This window comes from Heteronotia binoei, chromosome 21 (assembly GCF_032191835.1).
Source record: "Heteronotia binoei isolate CCM8104 ecotype False Entrance Well chromosome 21, APGP_CSIRO_Hbin_v1, whole genome shotgun sequence".
Taxonomy (NCBI): domain Eukaryota; kingdom Metazoa; phylum Chordata; class Lepidosauria; order Squamata; family Gekkonidae; genus Heteronotia; species Heteronotia binoei.
Genome location: NC_083243.1, coordinates 169,430,283 through 169,448,491, shown reverse-complemented (window position 1 = coordinate 169,448,491; position 18,209 = coordinate 169,430,283). Strand labels below are relative to the sequence as shown.

General features: G+C 45.6%; 1 protein-coding gene across 1 annotated transcript in view; it reads right to left on the bottom strand.

The window, feature by feature from the left end:
* LOC132589754 (membrane-spanning 4-domains subfamily A member 12-like) overlaps window positions 1-2,174 on the bottom strand; it is a 38,816-nt gene extending 36,642 nt beyond the window's left edge. The window contains exon 1 of the mRNA XM_060262478.1: window positions 2,125-2,174. The gene's annotated coding sequence lies outside the window, so the exon portion shown is untranslated. The remainder of the gene's footprint in view (window positions 1-2,124) is intronic.
* Between the last annotated feature and the right edge of the window lie 16,035 nt (window positions 2,175-18,209).

Genomic DNA, 18,209 nt, shown 5'->3' with positions numbered 1-18,209 from the left:
TGATCTTGATTGACCAATGGTCTGATTCAGATAAGCAGCTTCATGTTTTCATGGTTGGTCACATAACCGCTTATAGTGCAACGGTTGCACGCTATCCAATTATGCGCAGATGTAACCTTCCTAAAAATAGAAAAGGGAAGCTACCAATGTGCCTTATGGAGGAGGAAGTTTGGACGGTGTTTTCACACAACGCAGGGCCTTCAGCAATGACCATAAGGCCTGGATATGTTCATGTGGAAAAGACAGTCCTTTGGATATCGTGGTTTCAAGACCATTTATGGTTCTGAAAGTTAAAACTTGCTGTGTAAATTGAGCATGGAAAGAGAAATGACATTATATGATTAAAGTGGGGATCCTAAACAGCATTTCAATGGCAGCAGTTGGAACCAGAGAACTTTTCAAAAGCAGCTCCCTCTCATAATGCATTTTGCAGTCCTCCAGGATTCTGCTTATTGTACACCACTACAAAGTTAACATAGGTTGTTGTGCTCCCCTCCTGTTGTTACAGACATTCAGAGGTGGTCATGATAGATATTGAATGGGCCCAGCTGGCCAAACGAGACATCTTTTTAAATGTCAGGTCTGGGTTCCCCAAGCCCAATTCACTTCTCTCGCAGTCAACCGCAGGACTGTCATGCAGGGGGCGGAGTGGGCTTGTGCCTTCCTTCTTTGCTATTTTCTCACCCCAGAATGGCCCAAGAGTGCATTATTTGCCCCACTGTGGGGCTGTCTATGTAGCATTCAATGCATGTGCCACTCCAAAACCTGCACTAGGACACTGTCCTCCCCCAATATCCGTTTGAATAATTATGTGCTTGTGACCAGACTGAAGAAAGCAGAATGTGGTCACAGTGGATCTGGACAGTGATGGGTAATCGTATAATTATTTCACACATGCCCAGTTCACATCTCATTCCTGATTAATACTGATTCCTCCATCCCCCATTTTGTCATTCTGAGGAATACAAATATTTGGGGCAAGTAACTTGTGTGTATTGTTTATCAGTGTCCTTCCAATCTGATGATGGCCTGTTGAGCACAGTGTTCTCTCTTTCTGCTCTTTGACACACAAGGACATTGTCTCACTGTTTTACAAATAATATCTGCCACATTTAAACCAAAATTATTTATTCATACGTGAAATGTCACACTAGCTGAATGTATACATTTCTTGGAATGTGGTCTATGCCTTCTGTTTTGTGATATTTCTATTCACTGCACTTGGTGAGAGTCCATCCTCATTTTGTGCGTTTTATTGCTGTTAAGATGCCTGTGAAATCGTATTGTGGGTCACTGTGTCATTCAAATATAAAGGTGTCTTATATCTGGGGGTTTTGGGGAATTTTTTGCATTAGAGAATACACTTCAGACAGCTCCAATGAAAAGCATTTTAAAGGATTCTCAGTGGAAATAGGGGGATTTATTGCTATGGAATGTAATGGATTTATTACCTCTTGATTTTGATTACCTCTTGATTTTGTGGCCTGCAGTAACTTGCAACCTGATTCTTCTTTACCTGCTTCCATATGCTGGCAGAGGTCTTTAAACCATGACCTGAAAAAACCTTTTCTTTGTTTTTTCATATTTTTTGTAATGTCTGGTCTGATGAAGAGTTGTGGTACATGTAAGGTTGCCAAGTCTAATTCAAGAAATATCTGGGGACGGAGCCAGGAGACTTTGGGGGCGGAGCCAGGGAAAAGGGTGTGACAAGCATAATTGAACTCCAAGGGAGTTCTGGCCATCACATTTAAAGGGGCAGTGCACCTTTTAAAATGCCTTTCTTCCATAGGAAATAATGAAGGATAGGGGCACCATATTTTGGGGCTCATAGAATTGGACCCCCTGGTCCAACCATTTTGAAACTTGGGGGGTATTTTGGGGAGAGGCACTAGATGCTATACTAAACATTTGGTGCCTCTACCTCAAAAAAATAGCCCCCCCAGAGCCCCCAATACCCGCAGACCAATTCCCCATTATTCCCTATGGGAATCGTTCTCCATAGGGAATAATAGAGTGCCCAGTAGACATTTCCCTCCCCCCCTCAAACTTTCTAAAGCGGGGGGAGGGCCTCCAAACCAGGGAATCCCCTGCCCCCCCTCCCCTCTCTCACACACAAATACTTACTGGGTCTTGTTCTTTTCTTGCTCTGAAAGCGAAAGCAAAAGAAAGGGAGGGGCCGTTCTCTGAGGAAACTGTTACTGATCCTTTCCCATGAAGCCCTTCCTGTTTCCTGCTTCCTACTCAGCCTTAAAGGCACACATGTTAAAAACTGTTTGCAGGTTTCTAAACCTGCAGGAGCTCTAAAACTACAGGATGACTCTGGGGCGGGGCTTCCTCCGCCAGCCAGCTGGCTGGGGCGGGGAGAAGCCTGTCAAAACAGGGGATCCCCCGCTGGGACCTGGGGATTGGGAAGCCTAGGTACATGTGGAAGCTTTTACACTGTTATGTATTGTTAGATTGGTCCTAATGCATGGTATTACATGGACTGTGTTCTTGGCTTTGGAGATTTGGCTTTTGAACCAGCAGGGCTGCAAACAACTTGTCTATCGGATGGCCTCTTGACGTCGGAGGCTGATGACAGAGTAATTCCCTTTTGTTCTTTCCCTTTTGTTCTTTCCTTCTTCTGTTCTTGCTTGTATTCTTCACAATATCACAAACTTGGTTGTACTTGGAAGAATATTGATGATAGTCAGGAAGGATATTTGTCCAAGAGCTGCAGGACTCAGCATCTAGAGGTGGAACAAGCAGAAAGTGTACTTGTGCTGGCTCATCAAAAGAAGGAATAGGAGAAGGAATCTGGCATGGGAATGGAAGGCCTTTTTAGCTATGAGGTCTGTTTTCACACAATTATAGTATACATATATACCACCAGGTGGACATCTTTTGCCATTTGTTTCAATTTGGCAAGTTAAGTGAAGGTACTGTAGGTGGACAAATATGATTATCCAGCCCCAGCACAGCCATGCCTGGACTGATGGACAAGAAGACCCCACCTGGCTGGTTGGCCCCAGCAGCAAGGGCTACCACCCCCTCCCAGGATGCCTTTCCCCCTCATGCTGAAGCTCTGCCAGGCTCCATATCTCAGCCACAGGGCCCCCACGGGGCCTCCGTGGTCCTGACATCATGGCACCACACCTGGACCCCAACCTGACCAGGGTGCAACAACTGGATGTACAGTGCCTCCTAGAACAGTGCCCAGGCATCTTCTCCCACCAGCCAGGGTGGATAACCCTGCCCACCCATTGCATAACAACATTCCTGGGGATGGGTCTGTACAATACCTCATGGCTCTCAGTCCCACAAAGGGGTACTGGCAGATCCCAATGCATCTGGCAGACTGGGAGACGACTGCCTTCACTACCCCTGAAGGCCTATATCACTTTTGCATGATGCCCTTTGGACTCCACAGGGCAGTGGCTACATTACAGTGACTGGGCGACTGGGTTCTAACCCAGTGTGCTGGGTTCATCCTAGCCTACATTCTTGACATTATCTTGTGCAGCCCAGGCTGGTTTACCCATGTTTAGCATCTCAAACAGGTTCTCCAAACCTTGGCCTGCACCGGGCTCTGGACCAAACTGAAGAAAGCCACATGGAGTTCTGCAGACTTTAGTACTTCCTGGAACAAAAAGGGCAGTTTTGCCCAGTGCCAGATAAAGTGACTACACTAGAGCAGAGGCCCTGCTTGGTAACCAAATGCCAGATGCAGCACTTCCTCAGTTTAGTGGGGTACTACAGTCAATTCATACCCCACTTCACCACCCTTGCCAGCCCCCTGACAGACAGCTTGTGGGAGGTCTTCTTCATAAGTCAGAAATTACAGCCAACAGAATAGAAATACACCACGGTAGAGAAAGAGGCTGTGAAGGGCTGCAGGCATACGCATGCTTAGAGACAGTGCATATGAGTGAGAGCTGAGGGAACTCACTCTGATTGGGGAACTGCAGCTAACTGTTGGGAAAGGGGGTCAGGCAGTTGGAGAAAGCCACTGGAGAGAGGGGCAGTTGGAAATTGGTTGGAGTGATTGCTTGAGACACTCTCTTGTGTGAGAAAAGCCTAATAAAGCAGAGTCTGTGTCAGAGCCAGTGTGGAGTGGCTTGGAATATATGAGAGACTCTGGTGGGAGACTGTTCCCAAAAGCACAAACAGTCTCTCTGTGTGTAAAATGAAGAATCACATCTTGAGAGGAGAGTTTAGTTCTCCAGTATTAAGCTTACTGTCCAGTGGGAGAAGAGTTGGGCTCTTTTTGTAGCAGGAGCTCCTTTGCATATTAGGCCACGCACACCCGATGTAGTCAATCCTCCAAGAACTTACAGTAGGCCCTGTAAGAAGAACCCTGTAATCTCCAGGAGGATTGGCTACATCAGGGAGGTGTGGCCTAATATGCAAAGAAGCTCCTGCTACAAAAAGAGCCCTGGCAGAAGACTGTCAGTCTGAAATATTAGGATTTGGCCAAGGGTGTGCAGTGGCATTGAAAGGCCCTCAAACACCAAAGTCCCGGGTTATTTATCTTAAAGAGGAGATACTAACAGTCTTGCCAGAGAAAAGGGGTCTAGAGCAGGGGTCCCCAACCCCCGGGCCACAGACCGGTACTGGTCCGTGGCCTGTTAGCATCTGGGCCGCACAGGAATGGTGCTTTCAGCTTCCCAGGTCACAGATTTGGAAGACTGAAAGTGGTAGAATGGCGTGTCGGCATTGGCACAGCAGTCTCGCTCTGAGGCTATTGTAGTTTATGCTATTTACATAGCAAGCATGTGCCTAGACAACAGCAGATAATATTACTTTCAGCTGAACGGCGGGGGTCTTTAAATGGGAATGGGGAGGCAGATCGGCAGCTTCCACCACCTTGTGGGGAGGCAGCAGAAGCAGCCCCAGTCTCTCCCCCCATTTAAAGACCCCCATGGGGGGGCAGGGATGGGGGTGAAGGGGTGGCAAAACCCCAGTGCTATACACCCCTCCCTGGTCCATGGAAAACCTGTCTTCTATGAAACTGGTCCCCGGTGCCAAAACGGTTGGGAACTGCTGGTCTAGAGGGAAGTCCTTAGTCTTAACCAAAGGGACAACGGTGAGTACAATCTCAAGACTATATGCTTATCAAGTGTAAAGTAAAAAGAAAATCTGTGCCAACCAACCTTTTAGCCAACCAACATTGGCTAAAGCTTCAGTGAAAGTCAAACATCTATAAGTGTAAAACTGTCTCTTGTGAAGTCAGAAATCTCTGACAGAGGCACTTCTGTGTTTAGTTTTTAACTGTCTGCCTACATATTCCTAATCCCAAACCCTATGTACATATTGATTCCCTTCCCTTCCAGTCTGTTCAAATAAACAAAAGTTGTTTAAATCTTTACCTGTGTCTACCATGCCATTTTCTGATGGAAAATTTTGATAACTGAAGCAACAGGGTGATAGTTTTAGTGGGGGGTGAATACTAAGGTGGTCGCCTTGTCACAGAGGTGTTGGCCATCAAGTGGCCTGTTGGGGGCTTGCAATACTACCTTTCAATAATCCCTTCAATTTAGTGGTAATGCCCCACTACTCTGGATGGAGTGAATGAAAGACCACAACCAATGTGTGTTCAAGTGGTACCTCTCTCTGCTTCCTTTCAGCTTTACAGTGAGACACCACCCCACGAAGAACCATCTCAACGCAGACTACATGTCCCAAGTCTTTGAGAATGCTGCAATGGGTGAACAGCTGGGGGGCATCCAGTTTAGGCCCTTCCTGGCTGGTTGGCCCCAGTGGCTGGGGTTACGACCCCCTTTCAGGACACCTCTTTTCCCATGATGAAGATCTGCCAGACCCCCTTATCTCAGCCATAAGGACAGTTGAAGAGCAGTTCAGCAGAATTATGGGAATGGAGCTGGGAGGGTGCGCAAACAGCATGGGCTGGCTGTAGTCAAGAGGAGTCGTGACTTGCAGCTAGGAGGAGCAGGCAAACTGGAGATGACAGAGCCCAGGAGAGGAGGCTGTGAGTGATCTGGAGGCCATGGAGAATGACCAGAGCCAGCAGATATGGGAGGAGAAGGCTCAGCGTGACAGGGAGATTACGGAGGTTGTTTGGAACTGGAAGCAGCTGGGAACAGTGACTGGGCCCATCCTGGAGGCCTGGGCCAGCCACCCAAAGGGGCAGGCAGTTGATGGGATTTGGAGGGAGCCAGGAGAAGCAGAAGTCATATGAGCCCGAGACATGGATGACCTCATCTGGTCTGGTCCCACCACTGCGCCTGCTGGGAAAGACATGCCTCACCATGAGAACTGGGGTAAATCTGGGTGTAGAATTACCAACGTTCAAGGGCAGGCAGGGACCCACGGAGCAATGGCAGAAGCCCAACCCTGACAAGCAGGGGTCAGTACTAATGAGGGGGAAGGGAGGGGGAGTTAACCCTGAGAGAGGAGAGAGATAAAAGGAGGCTCATGAAACAGGCCAAGGAGGATGGCAGCAGGGAGGAGGAGGAAGAGGTGGGTATGAGAATCTCCCTTCCCTCTTGTTTTAAGGCCTGAGGAGTGTCCCGTTAGAGTCACTGCAGAAAGCAGCACACCCCAGGGGGGTAGGGTTTTTTTTTGTTGACAATGATAGAAAATATTTGGGCAGGACAGCAAGCTATCAGGGATTTTTTTTCCTTGTTCACTAAATTGTTTTAAAGAGAGTTTGAGAGATACAGCACTCCATATGGTGTAGGCACAAATAGCTTTTCTTTCTCTTTTGCCTCTGAACAGCTACAGACACCATGATATGTACACAAACAAACTGTACACTGCTTGCAAATTGCCTTCACTTTTCTGACAAGAATTATCTTCTTTCTCACTTCTAAGATGACAATTATCCTGGAGATTCTAATTAGGAATTGCAGTCTCTGATTGGCACCCCTGTGCCACATTCTTCTCTTGCTTTCTGTAAACATGCAGTTTGCTATTTTCTTAGCCCAAGAAACAGGACATACATTAGTGAACTGAGTTTGTATTTGGACTTCACTTTTCATCACCAGGTGGCTTCAAGCCTCTGCTCCCTCCTGCTTCACTGCGGCCCAAGAGAATTCACTTTCCTATCAGGTGTGTGCCTGTAAACATATCTTAGACTTCAGAGAAGAACAAAAACCCTGTCTCCCTGCCACTCCCCTATGGGACTAGGCATGCTATATACCATGGCTTTTTGGAAATGGGAAATGAGAGGGTCTTGCCGAAGTGCTGTGTCTCCTGCCCTGCCCTCAATATATGAAGCCAGTTATGAGCTTTGCCACCCTCCCTTCTTCATCATGATCTCTTTTTTCTTTCCTGGCTGAAGAGCAGATAAGTAATGACACTTGCAAGACACTTTTACTGCACAGTCCTGCAGGAACCACCAGGTGAGTTCTTGATTGTTCTTTCATTGTCTTCCCTTCCCCCCTCCCCTTCCCCGGAACCTTGAAATAACCACAAACGTAGCTATGAGCGTTGGTCAAGCTGCCTTTCACATTTCCCCATTCTCTGATGTTTTTTTAAAATGTACGTTTTAATAATTCGAAAAATATTCTGCATTCCCAGAGATTTGGATGGTCAGATTTTTCACAGAGGGAACAAAATTAGATTTTCTATGAGTCCCAACAACTAGAAGTGGATCCTCCCCATCATCTGTAATAACAAGTTGTTCAGCTTGTTTTACTGTATTTATACATTAATTTATTAAAATACTTCTGCTGAGGCCTGCTCTTGCCATTCAAGGGTGCTGAAAAGTGCTCCTCTTGCTCACAAATTGCGATTTAACAATCCATACTTGAAATGGAGGGAATGCTTGTCGTCTTTCAGTCTTTATGGCTGAAATGAAGGTATTTATTTTAATTTAAATTACATTTACACTGCCTTTCTCTAACAGACTTGTAGGTTGCCAACTAATATCTGAGGTTTTGATCGGATGTAATCCTGCAAATACGCTAACAACAGGGCCAATGAGTCAAGAGGATTTCATATTCAAAGGCTAATTTAACAGTTTCTGCAATTTTGGACTAGGTAGCTGTTTATTGAATGACCGGTACAAGATTTCTTTAGGTGAAGTGATAAAAGAATGCTGATCTTTTGCCACATATAATGTGGTGCTTCTCGGCTGTGATAACTTACCAAAGAATGCTGTCCACATTTGCTTGGGAGTAAGTCCCATCAAATTCAATAGGAATTGCTTCTAAGTAAATCTGCATAGGATCAGACTGTATGCTCCATCCTTATTTGCTTGAACATTTTCTCATGCTTTTTAATTTTGTGTGTGTGTAAGAAGGGGGAAACGTACTTCACTTCCTGTGAAAGATTAAGAAGAGATTTGTTTGACAGTACAGTCCTTAGCAGAGTTACATCTTTGTAAGCTCACTGACTGGACATTTTCTCTAGTGCAAATATAAAGAAAGAGCCAAAAGAAGACCCTTATGATTGCCTGCATGTTTCTTCTAGCCAGCACAGGGTGCAGGGGGACAAAACTGATGTTATACAAATAGCACAGGAGAAAGGATTAACCTCCCCCCCTTGCCACAGTCTTGATCTGAGTTGGGGGCATCCTTGGCTGCTAGTTACAATTTTAAAAATGTGAGGGACAGCCATTCTCAAATCTCTGCAGATCTCGGGGGATTTTACACTGGGCAAAAGATCCAGCAATCCTGCGCTTTCAGATTTGACCATCTACATTACAAACTGGCCTCACTTCTGTTTTGCTCCAGTGTTTTGGCTATCATTTACACTTCAAATCCTGGATCGGCATTGAAGCCGTTTCCAGCACGGTGTTTTTCCTGACTTTCGAGACCACTTTTTAAGTGGAGTTTTCCTGTTTGCTCCCCATCTAAGGCATGAGTGTAGATGTCTTGACTTCTTTGTGTTGCATTTCTTCATTACCACCAGCAGGTGGCGTTTTCAGCAACAATTGCTGTTGGTGGCTCCTATGTGACGTGTGTCTTGTCGTTCCTTCTGCTGTGAGCTTAGAAAGTGCCTCTCATTCTACAGCTAGCTACTCACCAATTCTGTTCTCCAGTTCTCTAACTTTTAAGATGGGAAGGTAGTTTGCCAGCCTCCAGGACTGGATTGCCAGGGGAAAAGGGTGTTTTCCAGCCTCTAGGGCTGGGTTGTCAGAGGGGAAAAATAGTCTGCCAGCATCTGGCACTGGATTTAAAGGGGAAAAGGTGGTTTGCCAACCCCTGGCACTGCCCGTGGAAAGTGTGTGTGTTCCCTTTCTCTACTGTTCCTTTGATAACTGTTTAATGTTATCAATTAATGGTCTGCATAACACCCTACAGACTATAAATTGCAGAAATTCACAGAACAACCAGTACATTCCACAGAACAATCAACACAGTCAACAACCATCTTCCTTTTCTTCACACCCCTTCCAACCCTCCCAGCAATTAACACAGAACAATGGTCACATTCAACAGCCAGTTTCCTTTTCACTACCCTTCCAGGAAGCCCCACCAAACAATGGGCACATCCACAAAACAATTGCCCTTTCACCACACCCTCTCCAGCCTAGAAATAGCAGCTCTCCAGCAGCCCTGGCCTCACTCAATGCACAGCAGCCAAGAAGGTCAGAGCGCCTTCTCCGGCTGCAACGCCACTGAGGATGTTCTCCGCAGCTGAGAACGAAACGTCTAGAAGGAAAAACTTTCTCCAGTAGAGCACGGCACTTGAGCCCTAAAGATTCTACAATCCCTAATGATGTTACCAGCCGTGAAAACCTGAAATCTTTGAGAATTAATGGTGTGTTTTATATTTCTTTATATTTCCTGCTAAATTAAAGGGAGAAACTGGAGATCTCACGGTGCCACATTTAATATTCAAATATAAAGGATCATTTCCAATGCTGAAAATAGCGGCTGAGGAGTACAACGGTCCTGGAAATTCCAAATCACCCGTTATCAAACCCCCTCCCCCATCAAAAACATTTTGGAATATTTACATTCTCTGAAGTGGTAACCCAGCTTTCTTACATGGTTTTTGCTTGGTGTAGATAAGTAGTGGCCAAACTTGCTCAATGTAAGAGCCACATAGAATAAACATCAGATTTCTGAGAGCAGCAAAACGGGCATATCAAGAGTTTTTCAAAGCCTCAACAAAGCGATGGGGGGGGGAAGGGAGGGTGCAAAGCATTAAAAAAAGAAGAAAGGAAGGCAAATAGACATGGAATGAGGGGATAAAGCAACATTTAAATGCAAATTCTTCTCCGAACTGCCACCTATCTGTTTGTAAGCGATTTAAAGAGACAAATGTTTTCTCCAGTCTGGCAAATGGAAGGTCATAAAGCAATAAATGATTGTTTCTAAAGACTGTTCAAAGGAACTCTTTTCAAGCAGAACAGTATTCTCTGGAAAACCTGCCCCCCCCCCCCCTTCCCACCTCCATAGTTTCAAGCAGCTTGTAACTTGGGCATGCATTTGCTGCAGAAGGACACATAAGCAGACACTATAACTCTGCACCATTGGATCCCAAACTTGCTTAACCTAAGCAGAACATATAATAAGCAGCATATGTTTTAGAGGCTAAAGACATGAAATTCAAACATTTCAGAGCAAATAAACATGAACAACAGATGTTTGAGAGATAGGAGTGGTGAGGGGGGAGGGTGGAAGGAAGGGGCTCTCAGGAGAATAACCTTAGGTTGATGATGGGTGAACAATTAACTTTTTGTTTTGCATTTCTTTAAAGCTTTAATTTCGTGCTGCCTTGAAGAGTGGACATGAAGATCTTGCATTGCTACACTTAATATTCAAATGAAACTTTTTTAAATGCTTAAAAAAAGTTTTAGGAGGATGCAATGGACAGACATGGCAAATTAGCTCTTGTCAACACACCCGGAAAGCAGTCTTGAATACCTACGTTCCCTGAGGCAGTAACCCACCAGCTTACTTTCATGGCTGCTTTGTGCTGTGAATTGCTTCAAGATATCACTGGGGGTTTTTTTGGGGGGAGGGGATGTAATGCACCTTTATTATTGCATTTTTACACATACTACTCATATGTATGTATATGTTCAGACACTCTAGGCTGCACTCCAGGGTTGGCAAACCTTGCTTAACTAAGAGTCCCATAGAATACACTGCAGATGTTTGAGAGCCTCAAAACATGAATGTCAAATACTTTTATAGCAGCGAGCCAGAACTGTCACTGTTTGAGTTACCAAAAAAATGAAAATCAGATGTTCATGATCCACTATGGAGGGAATTAATGAAGGAAGAAATGAGGGGAGGGAGGGATTCAGCGCTGACATCCCTATATGTGCTCACACGTGCTTTCCCTTAGTGTGAAAACCTTGATGTAAGCCTCAGTGTCATTTTCAAGTTTTGCCTAACAGTAACTTGGGTCAAGATTAACAAATAAAAACGTAGTGATTTTCTCAAAATTTGCTTCCTTGTCCAATCATCTCATTGTCCTAAGTTACGTTGACCTTAGAAATCAAAGCGCAATATCTCACCAGTTGACACACATATGCTTAAAAGTAGGATAAATTCTTACTGTATATTAGCTGCAATATTGTACTCACCCCCCACCACTGAGTTGCAGTTCTGACACAGAACATATACTAATAAGCAGAAATCTTGCCTTGAACAGAACATGGGATGCTGCAGCAATTGACCGCCTACATAGAGTAGACTAGCAGGGGTGGCCAACGGTAGCTCTCCAGATTTGTTTTGCCTACAACTTCCATCAGCACCAACCATTGGCCATGCTGGCTCGGGCTGATGGGAGTTTTAGGCAGAAAGCATCTGGAGAGCTACCATTGGCCACCCCTGCAAAAGAGTATTGCGGGCTAAACCAGCCTAATTTCCATTTCTCCGTGTTTAAGGAAGCCCCATCTAAACAGTTTGTCAAGGAACGCGTCTCAGTAGTCTAAGTGCAAAATGAGAGGCAGATCATTTTAGCAATAAAGGTCAGTGTGCTAATGGCGCCTTGTTAGCCCATGTTGATTCTCAAAGCAGGCATGCATAAACCTAAATGTATGCAAGTAAAATCTGGCCAATATGCTACTGGGGAAGAGCGTTCAAGTAATCGTGAAGCGGCTGGGCTAAAGCCGAAAGGACTCTCAGTTGTGGATGTGTCTGATGGTGAAAGAACAGTCCGATGCTGCAAAGAACAATACTGCATTGGAACGTGGAATGTAAGATCTATGAATCAAGGTAAGCTAGATGTGGTCGAACAAGAGATGGCAAGACTGAACATCGACATCTTGGGAATCAGTGAACTAAAATAGACGGGAATGGGTGAATTTAACTCAGAGGATCACTACATCTATTATTGTGGCCAAGAGTCCCATAGAAGAAATGGTGTGGCCTTTATAGTTAACAAGAGAGTGAGGAAGGCAGTAATGGGATACAATCTCAAAAAGGTTTTAAGTTGCTCTTAAGGGTGCAATCGACTCCTATTTTGTTCTACTACTTCAGACCAACACAGCTGCCTATTTGGATCTTCTCTATTATGAGTAAAGCTTTGTCGATCTTGAAATTCATACCAACACGGCACCACAGAAAATGAGAGCAATGACCCCACTTTGTGGATGAAGCACGTCGATACAACCATTGTGTTGTATATAATTCAGAAAACGCGGTGAACAAGACCAGGAGTGTAAAATGGTACGAAATAATCTGGATTTCTATAAGGCGGTTTCAGTTCTCAGAAAATCAGACTCAGACATGAATGTAGAATCTAATTTGCTCCACAGTAATCATTTGACATGTGCAGATTGGACTAAGAACTTTCTGCCTCAGCTGTGGAGATTGAACAATCTGGCCATTCTAAAAACCACCTGGAAAGTTCTCCCATGAAGTCCCACCAAAACAAAGGAAGCTGCATAGAATCAAATCTCTCACAAATTCATGCACAAAATTGGAACGCTGCTGCCTCCACCTGGATTTGAACATTGTGAATATTTTCTACACATATGCCACAAATTTTGCAAGACGCTCCCTGGAGGAAGGACCTAGCCATCCAAAATGGGCTTTTACTCTGCTAGCGGTCCGTTGAAGCTCTTTTTGGATTTATGATTTGGACTTATTCATGATTTGGACTATTTGCACACTATTGTGTATATATGTGCATAAGTATGCACATGCGGTATATAAAATTATGAAGTTGCTGAAATAATAATTCTCTCTCTCGGCTTGACTTCGCGAACAAAGATTTAAGAACATCTGGAGAGCTACCGTTGGCCACCGCTGTTCTACATGATGTCATGCTCATTCAGAGCACAACTTCTGGGTCCCCTGTATTTTTCTCTTTTGACCTGGAGAAACAGTAAAACCAAGCAAAATCCTGTAGCTCAAAGGGGGGAAAGCAGGGTGGCTGCAGGGAGAGTGGCCATGTGGACACTTTTCCTGCAATCAATTCAGGGAGGGAGGCAGAGCTAAGCACTGCCTTCAAAGTGGTGCAGCTAAACTCTTAATTGCCCCCTCCCCCAATTGCAAATATGGAAGAGAAAGCAAAGGTATTTCCATCCTTACATCATTTAATGACCTGGTCCCCAAACTATTGGTTGCTAAGGCTCATGACAGTATAGACTTAAGAAATGGCTGTTCACTGCCCTGTTTTCTAAATGTAAACCATTATTCTTATCTGTCTTTAAATCTCTACCAGATTTTGAGGATAAGGGATTGGATACCACTGTTGATTTTACTTCATTTATACCTCACTCTTCTCTTCAATGGTGACCTAAAGTGGCTTACAGTATTCCCCTTTCTCCACTGTATCCTCTCCACAACCCCACAAGGTGGAATGAGTGACAAAACAGGCTTCCATGGCAGGGTGGGGATTAGGACTTGGGTGTCCCAGGCCATGGTTCGACAGCACACCATACTGCATGCTAGAAACAAGGGATCAGGATACAAATACATTTCTCCCCCTGGAAAATCAAAGACTGAGAGAGGTCTCAGTCCCCATTGACAAGATGCATAAAAATACACGTAATAGTGCCAATGTGCCAAGAGAAGCCATATTTGGTAGGGGTGACTGACAGCACTCAAACAGCCACCTTATTTCAAGAACTGTTCTTATTGAGTATTGGTAGAAATATCAATGCAAGAAAAGAGATGCACCTTAACTGCAGAAGTTTACACTTATTAATATATATTACAGAAGGATGATATATTCTTATCAAGTACCACTTATGTTCTGACATATGTTTTCTTATGGTCTTTTTTGCAACGTGTTCCCTACTTTAGAGCTCTTCTAGTAGCTACCTTAAGAGGGGGGGGGAGGGGGCAACATTTTCCCTGCCTCCTGTTTTCCTGTTCCAAATACCTCCCCCTCCTGTCTTCCACCTGTAAGTTTTAACTGAGGGCTTCCTCACATGCTCAACTTACTCCTGATTCTCTTGACAGTGAATCCACAAGCATCGGAATTGGTTTGGGCATGATTGTTCTGCATGTCTGCCCTATCCATGGATTCTTACATTTCTGGAGACTGTTCATTTTCTTCCATACATGCTTTCAGTAATGAGGATTTCAAAGGGAGGGTTCTGTTGTTATCAATGGTATTGTTAGCGGCATCACAGCACTCCCTTAAAAAAAATTGGACTGTTGGTTTTCTTTGTTCTGCCCACTCCCTTCCATGTCTACCCCATTGTTCAATGGACTTTCATAGTCATACTCCTTATCCTCTCCCCCATCCTGAAGACCAATGGTTTCTTTCTTTTAAAAGAAACACTAAAACAGGGGAGGCCAAATTGCAACGTGGGAGTCACACAGAGCTGCCAAGCCCCTGGGCCGGAGGGGGAGGTTCTCCCGCCATGGAGGTTCACAGCAGAAGGTGTAATCTGGGGACAAATACATGTAAAGTCAGCATGTCCATTTCTACAGTGCAGAGAATATTCTTTTGCATTGCTGTAAACTTGACCTCACTGACAGGGAGTTAGATGCACCCAGCCAATTGCCCCACTTCAAAGAAGAGGATACTGGATGCTTGAGAGAAGATGGATGGAGCATAATGGCAGGGTCTCAGTTAATTACTCTCAGCATTCCACAATCAAGAAGGGTACATATGCCCATCACTTTCCAAATGTGATGTATTTCTTTCCTTCATTATGCCCTGCCCCCCCTGCAGGGAACTGAGCCCAAACAAATGATAATCATATAAACTAAGCTTGTTATTCCTGTTTGTTCTTTGAATCTGTTAAACATCTTCATTATGTTGTCTGCTAATTTACTACTTACCCTCTACTTATATGTATGGATTGGTAATTTCCATTTCATTGTATCTGAAGAAGTGTGCATGCACACAAAAGCTTATACCTTGAATAAAACTTTGTTGGTCTTAAAGGTGCCACTGGACTCAAATGTTGTTCTGATGCTTCAGAACAACATGGCTACCCACCTGAATCTATCTCCCCTTATGTTATGGATGACCTCTTGAACCGGAATTTAGGCCTATGGACCTGAACCAGACCATAATCATGTTCCTTCCCCAGACACTTCTCTTAGGGTTGCCAAGTCCAATTCCAGAAATATCTGGGGACTTTGGGGGTGGAGCCAGGAGACTTTGGGGGTGAAGCCAGGAGACACTGGGGTGGAGCTAGGAGCAAGGGTGTGACAAGCACAATTGAACTCCAAAGGGAGTTCTGTCCATCACAATTAAAGGGACCTCACAACTTTTTAAATGCCTTCCTTCCCTCCACCCTCCCCTTCTCTGATTTCACCTCAGAGGCGGAGCAGAGCGGGCGACGCCGCTGCGCTGCCGCTGCCTCTTCTCCGCTTCACCGTAGCTGCTCCTCCTAGATGGGCTCAGCCTGAGGACCTAGGACCCAGACTCACGGCTCGCCACGCTCCTGGCCTGCCTCCACCCTCCCCTTCTCTGATTTTACCTCAGAGCCGGAGCGGGTGATGCCGCTGCGCTGCTGCCACCTCTTCTCCGCTTCATCTTAGCTGCTCCTCCGAGATAGGCTCAACCTGAGCCCATCTCGGAGGAGGAGCTACGGTGAAGCGGAGAAGAGGCGGCAGCTGCGCAGCGGTGTCGCCCGCTCCGAGATGGGGTGGCTCGTGACGCTCCTTGGTGCCGTTTCCCCCCTCCCCCTGCTTCCGTTTTTTTGGGGAGCGGGGGAAGAGGCTGGAAATCCTGGGGTCCCTCGCCAGGGCGGGAGGGTTGGGAAGCCTAACTTCTCTGGAGTTAAAAAGAAACAAAAAAAGGATTGGAATATGAGCTCACAGGGTCTTTATCAGTTACTCAAAGTCATAGACTTTTCCATTTCCAAAATAAATACATAAAAATACAGCAGTGCAGGTCACCTGAATAGTCATCGTTTCCTCATCCACCAATAGCTGCAATTCTAGTAAATGAAAGTGTAAACATACAAAAAGCAGCCAAAATGCACAGTTTGCAAGCTCACATTTCACTGTGCTTTCTCTCTCTCTCTCACACACACACTCTTAACTGGCTCTGGTGCTTCCACAACGAGATCTGAAAAGTACATGGGCTGCTGCTCTCTCTCACACACACACTCATACCCACCCACTTACTTGCAGGGCCGGATCTACATATTTTTGAGGGAGAGTGCAAGAGTAAAAAAATGCACCCCACTCAAAAATGGGGGTGGGGGGGCAGCACCGGCGCTAGATTGCTGCCTTCCCCACCCTGGGAAGGGGAAAACTCGGGGCTGCTTTTTTCACTTGGCTTATTTTCCCAGGGCTGGCAGCCACAAGGGGCAGGTAAAGGGCAGCCGCGGTGCCTGTGCTGCCGCTATCAAGCAGCATCCATGTCCTTCCCTTCCCTCCACCCCAGCGCTGGTGTACTTTGGCTTCTCTACTGCTGCCGCTCCTTCTCTTGAGGAAGTTTTCTCCCCCCTTCTTCTCCTTCTCCTCCCCTTCCCAGGGCTGACTGCAAAGCTTTTCCTTGTTGTTGCCTATGAGGCTTGTTTGCAAGGCTGGCTGAGCTGGAGGAGGAGGAGGAGGATGAAAAAGAAGAAGAAATTGGATTTATATCCCACCCTATACTCTGAGCGGTCACAATTTCCGCTACCTTCCCACCCCACACAACAGACACCATGTAGGTGGGGCTGAAAGAGCTTTTTACAGCAGCTGCCCTTTCAAGGACAACTCCTGTGAAAGCTATGGCTGACCCAAGGTCATTCCAGCAGGTGCAAGTGGAGGAAGTGGTGCTGCAACCCGGGCTAAGGGAAGGACAGCCCCCTCCACCTTTCCCCTTTCCCCTTCCCCTGCAACCACCCATTCAGACCTGCTCCTCCTGGCTGAGCACCCGGGAGTGGGAATTGCGTGCCTAGTGGGCTCAGCTTCTCCCATTGCCAGAGCTCGCCTGTCGGGGCCAGACTGCGGCGACCGGTCCCTCTGCAAAACATCCTACTTGCTCCTCACCTACCTGAACCCTCCACCTGGCTGAACGCTCCCCTCAGTTGGGCTGGGCAGAGAGGTGGCAGGGCCAGTGGGCTCCTGGTAGAGGGCAGCGGACAGATCTCCTGTTGCTGCATCCTGTCAGGAAGGGAAGGGGGCATGTTGCATTTCTCCCTGCCACCTCCAAAATGACTGCTATACACAATAGGAAACCACAGCATACAGATGCTTGGAAATAAATAAAACGCTGTGAACACTAATCATATTATAATCATTCAATACATCATTTACTCATAATTATTCTTGTTCATAATTCATATAACTTTTTAGTCCAACTCATAATACAAAGTTCATCAACAAACTCAAAATGGAATCCAGTCCTGGATGCTTGAGGTAGAAAGGTACTGCCTCCTGCTGTATTTTTCAACTTTCAGACGCAGATAGTACTGTGAAGATTTGTACTGTATCTTTAAGGCAGCAGTCTGCTATCCACCGGTTTTAAATCTGGGCACGTTTAGAAGAAGTTTGCAAACTGTGTTTTGGAAGGTGTGTGTGCCTTTAAATCTCAGCAGGAGGAAATCTGCATGGGGGTCAGGGTGAGCAGGCAGAGCCATGTGGATCTTCCTGCTGAGTGTGTGAAGTGAGTAAGAAAGAAAAAGAGCAGAGTCCCTCTGTGTGCTTTGCATTCGTTACAGAAATCATTTGTATAATAAAATGGATAGTAAAGAGTAAACTAGTGCCTGATTATGGGACGGAAGAAAACTCCACCTCCTATGGGTCTGTGGGAGACTGCTCTGTTCCTAACTTTGATTTTTCTGTGTTAGACTGAAGAAGTTGGTCTGAATACATCAGTTTATTACATTGAAGAACTCCCATGAGTAAATTGCCCAGTGAGACCACAAAATGTGAGCTTCCAAACTGTTTGTGTTTATT